Here is a 5,000-nt window from a genome sequence, read left to right as displayed (position 1 = left end):
TTATCCCAATCCTTTTCTTCGATATCCTGCAATCTGTTGTAGAGGTTGTGTACAGCCAGTAGGAACACCTGACCTGGAGACTCTGAACTGAAACAAGCAAACAAAAAGAGAGAGGAGATCTAGTAATTTAGGAATCTTTTGTACACTGATAGACAGTACAGTAGCAAGTAGGTAAGACCATGTTTAAAACATGTTAAAGAATAGAGACAAGAGCAGAGACAGTGATATGTTCAACAGAAAAACCCCAGGCACTGGTTATGTATGGTATGAAGACTCGATGCAATGCTTCTAATTAAGGGGAGGAGGGCTCTTAGTTATGGGGGTATTAAAGTCATACTCGCCAACATGGAAACTGAAAATCTACACGAGTTTTGTGAATGTATTAAAGAAAACCTTTGTAATAGTTGTAATGCATATAACTGGGTTTAGAACTTGCCTAGTTAGTGATCCCGCATCATACGTATATTGTGCACGTACTGTTTAACAAAGGCTGCCATACAGCATTGTTATATTATTACAAACCATTGACAGTGAAACAGAATGTATAACCTCAACAGTATCCCACTCACACGAAAAGAGGACTCCAGCTCTCTATATGTCCACCTCCACGAACAAAATGGAGAAGTCCACGGCTCAATCTTTGCATAGACTTCTGTTTTGCGCCAGTGTCTTTATTACATACAGGTTCATGCATGATCTACGCTTGTTGTGCAAGTCTCTGTGTTTACTGAAGAATTCCTCTGTACCTGATGGAGAATTTGTGGTCAGTTATATACATGTCAGCATATACTGACATTTGTTTTAGAAGTTTCGAAGTGTCAAACAACCTCAAAACGTTATGACGATGTGCCAGACTTATGCCGCACCTTGCTTCTTTGATACAGAACACGGATTCGTTTCTGTTTTTTCAAGCTGGCTCGTTATCTTTTGAACCCGGAGGAACTCTTCTTCAGTTATGTCATCTTCTTTCCCCTGGGCAACTGAATCTTAAAAAAAACAACAACAATATATCCATATATATGAATTCGCAAAAACATGCCCACATTGAATCAATGACAGTTCCATCGGCTAGAGGTCCTCTGACCACCCCCCTGGTTAGAATATTGGCCCAGCACGCATGTACGTGGCATGGACCACTCTAGCAGGGTGTCATGTCAACACAAAACCCTCAAACAAGGTTCAACAAGTGAGCAAAACACCCATAAACACAATGCAACGCTCCTAGCTACTATTAGAAAATCCATACGCACCTGTGGTTTTAATTTGAATACCGCAATAATTGTGGAGAAAGTTTCTCAGACTGGTAGGCAGTCCAAGACTTTCTGCTGTAATACAATGCTCTGAGTAGAAGTCAGAACCTTGACTAGCAGGGGAATTTGTACAGACGCTTGGGTAATTCAATGATTGGAATCCATCGACCTCAGCTGTCACTGGATACATGCAGTGGGGAAATCGTAATTTCCAAATTTCATCCATGGAAACAAAATTTAAGTACCGTTAGACTGGCAAACATTATGAATACGAATTCTAAAAACAGTTATCTTTCTCGTCAACCTGTTTTCCCATAAAATTGAAAGCAAGGGCAAACTTACTTGAAAAAATACATTTATGCCTTTGATAGACCTACAGTATTGTGCAAAAGTAACGCAAACGAATTTCGACGAAATTCCTGGCTTTTCTGGTTTTTTCGAAGAAATTTCACGTGACAACTATTGTTTTGATCCACACAATTTTTCAAACTATAATTTGCTTTGTGTGATGAATCACCGCGAATTTTCGAGCGATAATTCGCTCCTCTCGAAAAGTCGCTGCGATTTTTCGAAGGATAATTCGCTACTCCCGAAAATTCAATCTATTGGTAATCAATAGGCCAAGAGCGATTTCGAAACAAAGTTCGCTGAGTGAAGTACATGTATATAAATAACCTTTCCAATTATTGCGCACAAAAGAAGCCATTAATCTGCCAAAATAGCATCACAGCTCGACAAAATGTTAGCGGGGAAACTCGCCTGGTTGTTTCAGAAGGAGCGTGACATTGTTGACTTGATCCAAAACCCCAAAACACCACACTGGGATGGAAATTAACAACAGCCGAATGGATTCGCGAGCGTGCACGTGTGTTCAGATTAAAAAACCCTCACGAATTGTTTTCGAACTGGAGATGTTTTTGTTTTGTTTGTAGAGGGAACTGAGCTCATTGTCTTCGTAATGCAGTTCAGTGTATTCTAATTCTCTGCGTATGAAACTGGGCCCGAGATGAACTCGAACTAGCGAAGCTGGTTGAAAGCCTTTCGCAAATTTTAGGTAAGAGTTTAATAACATAGTTGTCATGGATAAAATGTTAGCCCCGTAATCGGCGATCGATGACTGCAAACCGGCTTGTATTTACAAACAGCTTAACGGCACGCATTTACAAATTTATCACTTGTGAGTTGCCCGACAGCTTGTTTGTATCAGCTGCTGAAAGAAAATTGCTTGAATGCTCCCAAACTGCCGTTCAATGTGATGCGAAATTTCGTCAACTGCCTTGCGAATTATCGTTTTTGCTCACGAATTTCCTTTAGCTTAACGAAAATTCGAAGAAAAAGCGGCCTTTGTTTAAGCGAATTATCACTCGATACGCCGTGAAATTTCACTCGAACTTTCGTGCGAATTTTCGTCGAAAAGTCGCGGGAACAAAGAACGAAATTCGCGCATTTCGCTTGTGTTACTTTTGCACAATACTGTATTTAAGTTAACTTATTTCTACACACACAAAAGTTGGCACCCCATACGTGTACCCCGCAAATTTACAGATTAAAACTCGAGGAGCTCCCAAAGGACGTGTTCTCGAAACAGGGTGTGTCAGCAAAGAACTCAGCAGTCGCACAAAATCCAGAACAGTCTTCACGTTTAAATTGTGCCGCCGCGCAAGCCAGATCCAAATCCAAATCCGCATCTGGACGAACCACCACCTCCCAAATAGGGTTTTCGATGCACTGTTCATGCCCCCCACGCTGTTTGACACTGTTCATGGTCTGCATCCGCTGGTGCCTGAGATTGAGTATGATTCAACCGCACGCACTGCTATACTGTTTGTGCGGCATCAACAACAGGCTCCTCTTCCTCCTCTGACGCTGTTGGTGGTGGTGGCGGTTGTTGTGTGAGACGTGTGGACCATTGTGCAGGTTTGGGGCAGGGTGGTACCAGGTCATTAGTTCTGCTATCAGGTCGGAAGCGATGGACGTTCATCGGCGTGAATAGAAGCGGAAAGGCTCAAAAGAACATGGAAAAAAAAAGCAAAGCTGAAATTGTTTTCGAAGTACATGCTTCAATAATTATTTTTGAAGCCTGTGATTTCAAAGGCACTGTCAGTGGTAAAGATGTTACCAGGAATGTGATTGTGGTTGGGAAGTAACTCCTCCCATAATATTTTGTTTTTACTGTTTTTAAGGTACAAGCTTTCAAAGCTCAGAAGACAATGCCATTGATCACAAGTACCGCCTCTATTTTCAAAGCCATACCACTGTAAAAGGGGAAGCACGATTTTACCTCTGATACACTCAGCGCACTAGCACTGGGATGTTCACAGGTAGCAAGTAAAGAAGACAAGGATTACTTTTACACACCTCTGCTTCTTGCAAATATTTTCAAAATATGCTAAAATGATGCTGGATGCAAGCAACATTACATGGAAATGTCTATGAACAACCCTCAGTGAGTTTCTCCCACAATTGCAACAACAGCTCCCTTGCCTGCAAAGACATATCACTCCCTTTTCAGCAGTGGAGTCTGGAAAATCATCCAATAACCGACAGTTTTCTTGACAATAAAGTATCTTTATCCACCCAAAACCCCATAATTGTGGCTCACGTTAGCCTAGTAAATTCATTTTTGTAAATTCTGTACATGAAGTTTATTTGCTTTTACATTTTGTTTCGCTGAATAGCATCATGTAATATCCGATCAGTATTAAGAAGGAAAATAAACTGTTCTTGCTGCAAGGTATTTATTTATTTATTGCAATTTATTGCATGCAAAAAAACAGAGGCCAAGGGATGAAATCTGTGGTTCCAGAAAATACTGGTTTTTTCCAGTTTGACCTCCCACCCCACTGGATTTGTTTGTTTGTTTGTTTGTTTGTTTGTTTTACGAGACATCTGGTTTGTCTCTTCTACTGGGCAAACCTGCCCAGAGGGAAGGAGCACGAACAGGACTCGGGGTCCTATGCGAGGTGCTCCACCCTACCCTATCCAGACCAGAAAGACCAGACCACAACACCTTTCCAGAGGGCTTCACGTTACTCCCCCCACCCCCTGGAATTTCCATGATTTTTCCACTTGGTCCCCCATACCTCAAATCCAAAAAAAGAGACTTTATATATTTTGAGCAAGCTGCAATAAAAATTTCATTCTCCTAAAACCGACCGTGGAAATTCTAGACGTATTCACAGACACGTTGAAATGTTCAAAGTAACAACTGCTCGAGCATATTTAAAACTTTAATTGTCCTGGCAACTGACCTTTTCTCTGTTCAATTGAAAGAAGTTTTCATTCAAAAATCCAAAAAAAGTACTTAAAGTTTATGCTATTTTAAGTGTACATCGTATACGTTTTGTAACCTACTCGAAGTTTGAATTTATGGGTAGTCAAAACAACATATCGAATTACGTTGCACACAAGAAACTATTACAGAGCTATTTTTGCTGTCACAGCAAAACTGGGGAAAATATCCCAATGCTAATCTCCATGATATTTTTTATGTCACAGGTATAATTTTTATCTACAGTAGCATAATTTGTGAACCGTACTGTTTATATTATTTTTCGTGTGTGTAGCCGTGAACTGACTTTTCAGCAGGAATCATAAGCCGTCACCCAACATGTTTTTTTCAACACCTGTTTATCAAATGTCGCTTAAATTTGTCTCTCACCAGGAACAATTCAATAAAGTTTTATGCTTTGTTTCTGTAGTTTGTAAATGACAGTACATATACTTTACCTCATAGAAAGTTTGGCGTAC

This window comes from Montipora foliosa, chromosome 1, assembly GCF_036669935.1.
Source record: "Montipora foliosa isolate CH-2021 chromosome 1, ASM3666993v2, whole genome shotgun sequence".
Classification (NCBI taxonomy): domain Eukaryota; kingdom Metazoa; phylum Cnidaria; class Anthozoa; order Scleractinia; family Acroporidae; genus Montipora; species Montipora foliosa.
Note: the sequence above shows the minus strand (reverse complement) of the source record.